Here is an 11,252-nt window from a genome sequence, read left to right on the forward strand (position 1 = left end):
TCAACACCCAAGTGAGGAGGGCTTCATGGAGAAATCATTTTTTCACTATTAAAAAAAAAACTAAGCTCACTCACAAAAGGATTAATGCAATAACTTCTACATAGACCAGGCATAATTTAAATAAAGCCATGATGAAATAACCGTAGGTCAATATACACTGTCTAGGGTCCTAAAGTTTAAACCTTTTCCTTTCCCGCTTTTTGATTAAATTAATATAAATAAGGTAGATATATCAATAAAAAAATAAGATAGATATTATCAAAGTAAGGATCATCAAGTAGCAAGGAAAAGTAAACAAAGTGCTTTAAATACCATTCAAAGATGTCTTCCAGAAAATTCTGTGCACTTTTAGGTAGATACATTTTGTTTTTAAACTGCATCTTTATCTTTATAGTGGGTCAGCTTATCAGCAAAATGTAAGTACAAACTTTCATCACAGCATAAAAAAATACATATTTCATGAAAAACATTACCTGGGCTCCTACAGGGTATAAATATGTACTCTTCCTTAACAACTAGCCTAGCACTGTGAATAATAGTCCTACCTCAAGAGTCATGGTGCATATTCTGACCTAAGAGCGGTATAACCATTAACTCCTCTGTGCTTCAGTTTCTTCATCTACAGTACCTAGTGCCTAGGATTGTTGCACAGATTAGATAATACAATACTAAATAATACTAGAGGAGTACCTGGAAAATAAGTTCCTATGTCATGTCAGCGAATTCCATTATCTCAGCTTTTGGATTCACCACTTTAATTATTAAAAACAAGAAGTATCTAGAATGACCATAAATTTGTGATCTTAAAAATAAATTATAGTGGGGCACCTGAGTGGTTCAGTCAGTTGAGCATCTGACTCTTGATTTTGGCTCACGTCATGATCTCCAGGCTGTGGGATCAAGCCCCATGTCAGGCTCCACACTTAGCAGGGAGTCTACTTAAGATTCTCTTTCCCTCTCCCTCTGCCCTTTCCCCCTCTCATACACATGCGCACTCTCTCTCTCTCAAAAATAAATATAAATAAATAAATAAATAAATAAATAAATAAATAAATAGTGAATTCAAGTAAAGTACATACACTCATCAAATTAGATCACAAAAAGAGACTACCTTAATAATAAACACACAGATCAATAAAACAAAATAAAGAACCCAAAATGGACCCACATTAATATGTCTACTGACTTTTGACAAAGCTACAAAACAGTTCAATGAAGGGAGGATGGCCTTTTCAACAAATGATGATGCAGCAACTGGACATCCACAGGCAAAAAAATAAATAAACCTTGATTTAAATTGTATACTGTGTACAAAAATGAACTCAAAATAGATCAGACTTAAATATAAAACCTGAAACTATAAAACTATTAGGAAAAAAATATACAGGAAAAATTCTTTGGAATCTAGAGCTAGACTAATTCTTAGGATTGGCACCAAAAACAAAAGCCATACAAAGAGAAACTGATAAATTGAACCTCATCAAAATTTAAAATTTTGCACTGTGAAAGCCCATATGAAGAGGATATACATACAGGTGGCAAATGAGCACATGAAAAGATGTTCAACATCACTAGTCATTAGAGAAATACAAATTAAGACCACAGTGTGATTTCAGTACACACCTATCAGAATGGCTGAAATAAAAAAGTGACAACACCAAAGGCAGGCATAACTCTCTATGTTTAGAAACTGGATCCCTCATATAGAGCTGATGAAATCAGAGAATGATATAGTCATTCTAGAAAACAGTTTGCCCATTTCTTATAAAACTAAACACTCAACTACTATACAACCCAACAATTGTACTTCTGGGCCTTTATCCCAGAGAAAGGAAAATTTACATTCACACAAAAACCTGTACATGAATGTACCTAGCAGCTTTAACCATAATAGCCAAAAACTGGCATCAGTCTAGATGTCCTTCAACAGGTGAAAGGTTAAACAAATTGCAGTACATCCTTATCATGGGATACTACAGTAATTAAAAAAAGAAGAAGCAGCAGCTACTCATACACAATAACCTGGAGGAATCTCCAGAGAATTATACTGTGTGAGAAAAGCCAATTTTGAAATCCAACTATGATATGTACGGTTCCAACTACATAACGTTCTGGAAAAGGCAGGGCTATGGAGACAGTAAAAAGATCCATGGTTGTAGGGGTTGAGGGGAGGAAGGACTGACCAGGCAGAGCACAGAGGATTTTTAGGACAGTGAAACTATTTTGTGTGATAATGTAATGATAGATATATGTTATTATACGTTTATACAAACCCATGGAATGTACAACACCAAAAGTGAACCTGACATAAAATATCTAAACTGTGGACTTTGGGTGATAATGATGTGTCACTCACTGCAGGTTCATCAATTGTAATATATGTACTATTCGGGGTGGGGAGTGGGAGCAGGGAGGAAGGCTATGCACATGTTAGAGCGGGAAGATATGGGAACTCTCTGTACTTTCTGCTCTACTTTGCTGTGAATTGAAAACTGCTCTAAAAAATAAAGTCCAAGGGCGCCTGGGTGGCTCAGTTGGTTAAGCATCTGCCTTCATCTCAGGTCATGATCCCAGGGTCCTGAGACCAAGCCCCGCACTGGGTTCCATGCTCAGCCAGGAGCCTGCTTCTCCCTCTCCCTCTGCCTGCCACTCCCCCTGCTTGTGTTTTCTCTCTCTGTCAAATAAATAAATAAAATACTTAAAAATAAATAAATAAAGTCCATTTTTTAAAAAAGATTACCTCAGGCATGATTCTATTTATATAACTTTATTGACATGGCAAAATGTAGCAATAGGAAACAGATTAGTGGCTGTTTAAGGAAAATGTGGGAGCAGGAGGAAGGTAGGTGTGATTATAAAAGGAGAGCACGGGAGATCCTTACGGTATCAGACCTGTTCAGTATCTTGACTGTGGTGGTGGACACCTGAACCTCAAAGATGATAAAACTGCATAGAACATAATATACACACATGCATACAATATGCACACATACACACATGCGTGAAAGTACGAGTAAAACTGGGGAAATAAGAATAAAATTTGTTGGATTGCATCCATGTCAATATTCTGGTTGTTTTCACACAACAGTTGTTACCACTGGGGGAAATCAAGCAAAGGGTACAAGAGATCACTCTGTATTATATATTACAGTGGTATGTGAATTGTAATTATTTCCATTTTAAAACTGAACTTCCTTTCCAGCAGGTTTTAATGATGTCCTAGAAACTTGCCATAGCCTTCTTAATTTTGCCATGTATAGCCAAGGTTCACTCCTCAGCTACGATCATCAGCAAACGAACATGACATGCTTCCTCTCTTTAAGAACTGAAAGCTAGTCTAGCCTTAGAAATTCCCCAGTGTGCTGGGACTGGGGGCTTGTCCCACCTGCCTGTGAGGTTGTGCAGCCCTACCTTCCAGAGATTAAAGGAACCTCAGTCCACAGAGTCAGGCCCCCACAGTGTTTAGTAGCTCACAGGCTTTGTCGATGTCACTGAAACATCTGTGAAAACGATCTGCTCAGTTGGGTTTAAACAGCAACTTGCTGGCCCCGGGGGGAAAGAAATTTACGCCACGGAAAATTATAAAGATGCAGCCAGGCACCAACAAAAATATTATGGCAGAAGGCAGGGGGCAATGAGAATTGGAAAGACCTGCAAAGAGAATTTCTTCCTCTTCAGCAACCATCAGGGTATACTTTGACATTCTCTCCAAAATAAAGAGAATCAAACTAGATGCCTGTAAGCTTATCACTGCTCAAAACTTAATTTCATTTGAACCATGAAATCGTATCTACTGTGTAAAGTGTAAAATGTAAAGATTTTGTTGGGTTCTAACTGATACCATCTGATAAGCAATATCAGATTTTGATACCAAGAGAAGGGAAATGTTAAATATTGAACAAAGAAACGTCAGAGTCAGAGTATTAAAAGACCACATACTGAGCAAGGGAGGAAAGCAGACTGGGAGACCGGTTTACTGTTTGCTTTTAATTTTTTTTTCTTTTTTGCCCTCCCTTTTTCTTCCACTTATCCTCTACCTTTTCTTCTCCTTTTTGTTTGTTTTGTTTCATTTTTAAAGATTCTGTGCTCAAACTGATCTCCCAGTTTCTATCTAAGTAGTTCATTTCTGGGCTTCTGACATGTCTAAATTTTTCTGACAGGCTTGTGAAAAGGAGTGGAGGAGGAAATAAAGAAATACATCTGCATTCAGGACTGAGAAGCAAGCGCCTCAGGAAAGAATGCGTCCAAAGAATGTAAATAACTTGGCCAAATGACCTTAGTCACCAACAAAGATAAAGCAAAGTGTTTATCGTAAGTCATCTATCCTGACCCATTCCCTCAATCCTAGTTAGGTTTAAATCAATATATATGTGATCTTTTCACTAAAACCTAAGGCATCTAAACCAAGGCAGTACTAGTTTGGTATCCGCATGACAAAACAAAACTCAACATGGAGAGAGACACCCTCCCACCTCTGCAGGGACGGCGGCCGGGTGTGGTTGACGGCCCGCGTTTCACTGAAGGTCCCACATAGCATGGTAGTGCGTTAGGACATCCAAGGGCAGCATTGGCACTGGATGGTGGTGCCCAATGGCTGTGCCTACTAGAAAGCTGTGGACACCAGAAGCAGCTAGGAAAAGCCTTTACAGAGCAGCTAAAAAGACATCTTTGTAAGATCACAGGAGACAACCCTGCAGATGCCCAGAAATGTATAGAAGGGATACAAGGGGTAATAGAAGTAACGAAACAGTAGGTGGTAAAAAATCCAGAAAAAAAAAAAAAAATACTGTAATTAATATAAGTACATTTTTACCTTTAAGTTGGTGTAGCTCAGGGAAATCCAAGTTCCCTGTACATACTGTTTGCTTTCATTTAATGAAGAAAGTACTCAATTGGAATCAGTTGACCTCTGGTCTCCTCTCAGATCTACCTGAGTAGACCCTATGTATGTCTTTTTATTCTTTATAAAACTAGTTAAATATAGCTTTCTCCAATGACAAGTTTTTTTGAAGATTTTATTTATTTATTTGAGAGAAAGAGAGCATGCACGTGTACATGAGCTGGGGTGGGGGGGCAGAGGGAGAGAGAGAAGCAGGCTCCCCACTGAGCAGGGAGCCCAACATAGGGGCTCCATCCCAGGACCCTGAGATCATGACCTGAGCCAAAGGCAGACACTTAACCAACTGAGAAACCCAGGCACCCTCCAGTGACAAGTTTTTACACCAGCATATAAATACTTGTAAATAAAAATTTCAAAATACAATTTCATGTATACAACGATTGATTGTCAGCAATGAATTAAATGCAGCATATAACATACTATCCACTGCCCAATAGATGTGATCTTTTACCTCTGAGCAAGCTACCCATAACACATACTCCAAGATATAAAATACAAGTTCTTCATGAAGGAACATCCAGGTCATACTTGCAACACCTTCCAATTTGTTCTGTGATTTTACCTAATATCTAATAAATTCCTTCTTCTTAAATGGAAAATTCCATGGCCACTTTGGTCATTATTTCCACATCTGAACTTCACTCTCTCGATAATATCCTTTAAACGTCAGTCCCTTCTTTGTTCTATTTCATGCCGTCTTGCTTTTGAACTATTATATCCTTGAAGAGTTTCCTTTCATATACCTTTTCTGTCTTCCAAACTTTAACTGCATTCGTCATGTTCACCTCTCATTTCCCTCTCAAGAATGAGAAGCAAGGGCAAAAATGAACTACTGGGACTTCATCAAAATAAAAAGCTTTTGCACAGTAAAGGAAACAGTCAACAAAACCAAAAGGCAAACGACAGAATGGGAGAAGATATTGCAAATGACATATCTAATAAAGGGCTAGTATCCAAAATAAAGATAAAGAACTTATCAAACTCAACACCCAAAAAACCAATAATCCAATCAAGAAATGGGCAGAAGACATGAACAGACATTTCTCCAAAGAAGACATCCAAATGGCCAACAGACACATGAAAAAGTGCTCAACATCGCTCAGCATCAGGGAAATCCAAATCAAAACCTCAATAAGGGGGCATCTGGGTGGCTCAGTTGGTTGGGAAAAAAAACCTCAATGAGATACCACCTCACACCAGTCAGAATGGCTAAAATTAACAAGTCAGGAAACGACAGATGTTGGCGAAGATATGGAGAAAGGGGAACCCTCCTGCACTATTGATGGGAATGCAAGCTGGTGCAGCCACTCGGGAAAACAGTATGGAGGTTCCTCAAAAAGTTGAAAATAGAGCTACCCTACGACCCAGCAATTGTACTACTGGGTATTTACCCCAAAGATACAAATGTAGTGATCCAAAGGGGTATGTGCACCCCGATGTTTATAGCAGCAATGTCCACAATAGCCAAAGTATGGAAAGAACCAAGATGTCCATTGACAGATGAATGGATAAAGAGGTGGTATATATATACAATGGAATATTATGCAGCCATCAAAAAAAGAACAAAATCTTGCCATTTGCAACAACATGGATGGAACTGGAGGGTATTATGCTGAACGAAATAAGTCAATCAGAGAAAGACATGTATCATATGATCTCACTGATATGAGGAATTCTTAATCTCAGGAAACAAACTGAGGGTTGCTGGAGTGGTGGGGGTGGGATGGATGGGGTGGCTGGGTGATAGACATTGGGGAGGGTATGGGCTATGGTGAACGCTGTGAAGTGTGCAAGACTGTTGAATCACAGACCTGTACCTCTGAAACATATAATACATTATATGTTAAAAAAGAAAAAAAAGAAGATAGTAGGAAGGGAAAAATGAAGGGGGGGAAATTGGAGGGGCAGATGAACCATGAGAGACTGTGGACTCTGAGAAACAAACTGAGGGTTCTAGAGGGGAGAGGGGGTGGGGGGATGGGTTAGCCTGGTGATGGGTATTAAAGAGGGCACATATTGAACGGAGCACTGGGTGTTATATGCAAACAATGAATCATGGAACACTACATCAAAAACTAATGATGTAATGTATGGTGATTAATGTAATAAAATAAAATTAAAAAAAAAAAAAAAGAATGAGCACTGACCTCATATTTTTAGTCTCCACAAGGATCTATGACCTAAAATTCCTTTATCCTCATCGCTGTCTTTATTGATGCTTCATTACCATTGCTGTCATATAAGGTTCAGAATCATGCACAAAGCTCCAAGTACTTTGAAATGCTTTTATATGATGTGAACCTGAGTTCCATTAGCTTTCCTGAATATTAAGATGCTATTGCTCTCATTTTGTTTCATCTCACCGGTAAGTCCTGTTACTAACATACCCTTTAAAAATGTTATTCTAACATATATTTCTTTGCAAGCCTTGGCCTAATTCTTTTCTCCATTTTTCTAAAATTATTCTGTGTGGTTTCTAATATGACATACAAGTTTTGTGCAGTGGTGGTATCATGGCCAATGAGGTTTACCTGAGGTGTGATTACTGCTAATTGAAAACTTTTCCAATATGATGTACAACAAGCTCAATGACATTTTCTTTAGTACAAAAATCAATAGAGTAATTGTGGTCTTCTAATTAAATCAATTTACATGAATGTTTTATCTCACCAAATTCCACTTAATGGTCTTCTACATGCTATCTGTCACAAAAGGAAAGGAAGCAGGGTAAAAGGAGATGAATGGAAAGAGTAGTATAGAATTATTCCTGCTACTGAAAGAGGAACCCAAGAACGTATATTACTGATTGTGGACTAGTTGAGTCAGCGCTTTATGAAAAGCATATTTTGTGGATTTTTCTGGAAGTATTTACATGACTTGAAAGTATTTACAAAGCACACAAAAGACAAAACTTTCAACTAAACAATAACCTAAAAACTCAGAGAGCCTGTACTTTTTTTATCAGCTTTGGTTTTTGACATTTTGATTGACTCCATTTTGGTTTTTCTTTTATTTTACAATTCTGAGAATCGGGTAGTGAAAAAAATGCCCAAGCACAAATTGTTCAAGGTCACATACAAGATGATTATCCAACTGGAATAAGGAGTTGTAGCAGCCACGTTTACACTGCAGATAATCTTTTGCCTTATTACCTTAGAACACTCTGCAATTTTGCTTTCCCTGTTTCACATTCCAGGAAAAACAACAATTAGTGAACTCTGAGCTGTGCCACTTTCTTTTTCCTTCTGCACCAATTTCCCTGAAACTAACATGTTCACATGTACCACATCCACATCTTCTCTGCAATGTCCAGAGCAGAGGAAAAAGAAATCCTTTGGTACTGTCCCAGAAAATAGAAATAGGCCACCAGTATAGGTAAAATTGGAATAAATCAGCAAGTGGTCAAAACAGTCCATCTCCCTGCTTGCTTTCTTTTATATATATTGACCTTTTTCTCTTATACTTCCCACCCCAAACTGTTGATCTAAGAAAGTTCCTCCAGAGATGTACCTCTGTTCAACGGAACCCATGTCTGCCATTCGTGGGAACTTTGTGCTAGACTCTACAAGCAAGAATTAGAGGAAGGAGAGCATGTCTCACTCGTGTTTTTTCCCTCTGCATGTAGCAAAATAACTTGCCACATAATCAGTACTCAGAAATGTTGAATAAATAAAATAGAATGTGAGCCTGCTATAGTCTACTTCTAGATCGTGCTTACATTTGAGATCTCACTGCCAAATTATTATAAATGATACCAAATATAATATGACTTCTCATTTCTCGCCTCAGAGTTTACTATCATGTTTTATCATTAAGGCTTTGATTACCTGGGAGACAACAAACTCCAGAGAAACAAGAGCTGAATTATGCATGATGTTGTGGTTAAAAGAGCTGACTCTGGAGCCAGGCTGTCTGGATTCAAATTCCTGCTCCACCACTTACCAGCTGTTGATGTTAGGCAACTTAACTAATGATTCCATGTCTCAGTTAATCAATCTGTTATAACACTACCTACTTCATCAAGTTGTGGAATTATTAAATGAGCTAATATTTGTAAACCTCTTAAAATAGTGTCTGGCACATGATAAGGATTATATAAATGTTTGTTTTTAAAAAAGTTGTCTTCTGGGATATACCATCAGTTGGTCAACTAAGAAGAATTTACTATTTGTTATAGGAAAAAAATGGTAGGCTACATCTCTGAAAATATTCCATGCTAGATGTAGTATTTTAATTGATAAAGCCTATCAAGACCTCAGAATATAATTGATTACGTGATGATGGGTATAAGTCATAAAAACTAAACTTTTCTTTCCCATCCTCCTCTCCTTGTTCATACTCCCCAAAAATTTTTATAGTAATATTTCCTCCCAAAATCTGGAAATGTTCTTTAAAGCACATTGTTTCACCTTGCCAAATGGAGGAGACTTTGGCCTCTGGGAATACAGAGAACAAATATCCTGAAAAACCCTTCCAGGCAAAACACCAATGTGAGATGACTTGCAATAAAGAACAAAGACTCTTTAAGTAAATAGCTAAAAATACGAAAAGTAAAAGAAGTCCTCAGAGGCCGCAGAATGAGGAAGAAGCAGGAGTCGGTATGATAAACTGGTACTCAAATGACTCCTGCCTGAAGGCATGTGCTGGCTCCTGGAACCTAGAGCCTTCCAGCTTAAGGCTATACTGGATGGATCAGACAGAAACTTGCCACAAGACAGCAACACATTATAAAGCTAGAGCAAATATGACTGTTTAGCCATGCTTCAGGGATAGACAAATAGATCAATGGAACAGAAAAGAGTGGCCAGAAATAACACACACATATATGAATATGTGATATATGACAGAGGAATTATTACAAACAAGGGAAAAGGAGGTGTTATTACAAATTGTAAATAGATGATCTTCGTTTTTATTTTTTTAAAAGACTTATTTATTTTAGAGAGAGAGAGAGAGCACACGAGGTGGGGGAGGGGTAGAGGGAGAGAGCGAGAACCTCATGCAGACTCCCCGCTGAGCACGGAGCCCAATGTGGGGCTCAATCTCACGACCCTGAGATCATGACCTTGAGATCATGACACAAGCTGAAATCACGAGTCAAATGCTTAACCGACTAAGCCACCCAGGTGCCCCAGGTAACTTCATTTTTTAAAAAACCTTGCCTCCTGCCACAGAACAATGTCACTTCAAAGTAAATTAAAGACCTCTGAGGGCGCCTGGGTGGCTCAGTCGTTAAGCGTCTGCCTTTGGCTCAGGTCATGATCTCAGGGTCCTGGGATCCAGTCCCACATTGGGCTCCCTGCTCTGCGGGAAGCCTGCTTCTCCCTCTCCCACTCCCCCTGCTTGTGTTCCTGCTCTCACTATGTCTCTCTCTGTCAAATAAATAAATAAAATCTTAAAAAAAAAAAAAAGACCTCTGAGAAGAGCAAATCATAAAGCTTTCAGAAGATAATATAGGAAAATATCTTCAAGATTTCAGGGGAGGGAAAGATATTTGACATGTAAAAATTACTAACCATAAAGAAAAAATGATAAATTTAACTACATTAAAATTAACTCTTCTTCAGAAGACACCTTGGAAGAGAAGAAAATGAGTAACAGAGTGGAAAAAGACATTTGTGACACATGTAATTGACAAAGAACTGGTACAGAGGATAAGATAAAGAACTGTTACTTTTGCACCCCTCCCAGGTTGCCAAAAATAGTAGAAGCCAAACACTATCAAGTTTTGGTGAGGATGGAAAGCAAAGAAAATTCTCATGCCCTGCTCATAGTAGTATAAATGGTAAAGCCATTTTGGAAAACTGTTTGGCATTAGCCAGGAAAGTGATGATGCACATACTGCAGAGGAAGGGAAAGTGGAATCTTTTTTTTTTAAGACTTATTTATTTATTAGAGAGAGAGGGCACAAGTGGGAGGGGCAGAGGGAGAGAGAGAGAATCTCAAGCAGACTCCCTGCTGAGCGAGGAGCCCAGTGCGAGGCTCGATCTCGCGACTCTGAGGTCACAACCCTGAGATCACAACCGGAGTCGAAACCAAGATTAGTTGCTCAACCGACTGCGCCACCTAGGCACCTGAGGAAAGTGCAATCTTAAAAATCTTTACCTACACAAAACAAGGTACAAAAGGAGAAATAATCATATATAAAGACAAAATAAAAACTGTAAAATAAGATGGAGGAATTAAACCCAAACATGTCATAAACTGCATTAAGTATAAAATTCAAATTTAAATATTTAAATTTACCAATAAAGAAATATTATCCTATTGGACTTATTAAAAGTATTCAGCTATATGCTACTTACAAGAACATCTAGGGGCCACTTGGGTGGCTCAGTTGGGTAGGCAACTG

At 38.3% G+C, this 11,252-nt stretch overlaps 1 non-coding gene across 1 annotated transcript; it reads left to right on the forward strand.

Annotated features, from left to right (window-relative positions):
* Nucleotides 1-7,391: 7,391 nt before the first annotated feature.
* On the forward strand, nt 7,392-7,528 carry LOC118010991. The gene has a single exon (XR_004679389.1). It is a non-coding gene; the product is annotated as a U4 spliceosomal RNA (small nuclear RNA).
* Nucleotides 7,529-11,252: the final 3,724 nt, after the last annotated feature.

This window comes from Mirounga leonina, unplaced genomic scaffold (genome assembly GCF_011800145.1).
Source record: "Mirounga leonina isolate KUSES-001 unplaced genomic scaffold, KU_Mleo_1.0 Mir_129, whole genome shotgun sequence".
Taxonomy (NCBI): domain Eukaryota; kingdom Metazoa; phylum Chordata; class Mammalia; order Carnivora; family Phocidae; genus Mirounga; species Mirounga leonina.